We start from the raw sequence: 318 nt of genomic DNA on the forward strand, positions 1-318 counted from the left end.
GTATACACGTGTTCCCCATCTTGAAACCCCCTCCCACCTCCCTCCCCATACCATCCCTCTGGGGCATCCCAGTACACCAGCCCCAAGTATCCAGTATCCTGCATCGAACCTGGACTGGTGATTCATTTCATATATGATATTATACATGTTTCATTGCCATTCTCCCAAATCATCCCACCCTCTCCTTCTCCCACAGAGTCCAAAAGACTATTCTATACATCAGTGTCTCTTTTGCTGTCTCATATACAAGGTTATTGTTGCCATCTTTCTAAATTCCATATATATGCATTAGTATACTGTATTGATGTTTTTCTTTCT

This window comes from Bison bison, unplaced genomic scaffold (assembly GCF_000754665.1).
Source record: "Bison bison bison isolate TAMUID 2011002044 unplaced genomic scaffold, Bison_UMD1.0 scf7180017864193, whole genome shotgun sequence".
In the NCBI taxonomy this organism is placed as follows: domain Eukaryota; kingdom Metazoa; phylum Chordata; class Mammalia; order Artiodactyla; family Bovidae; genus Bison; species Bison bison.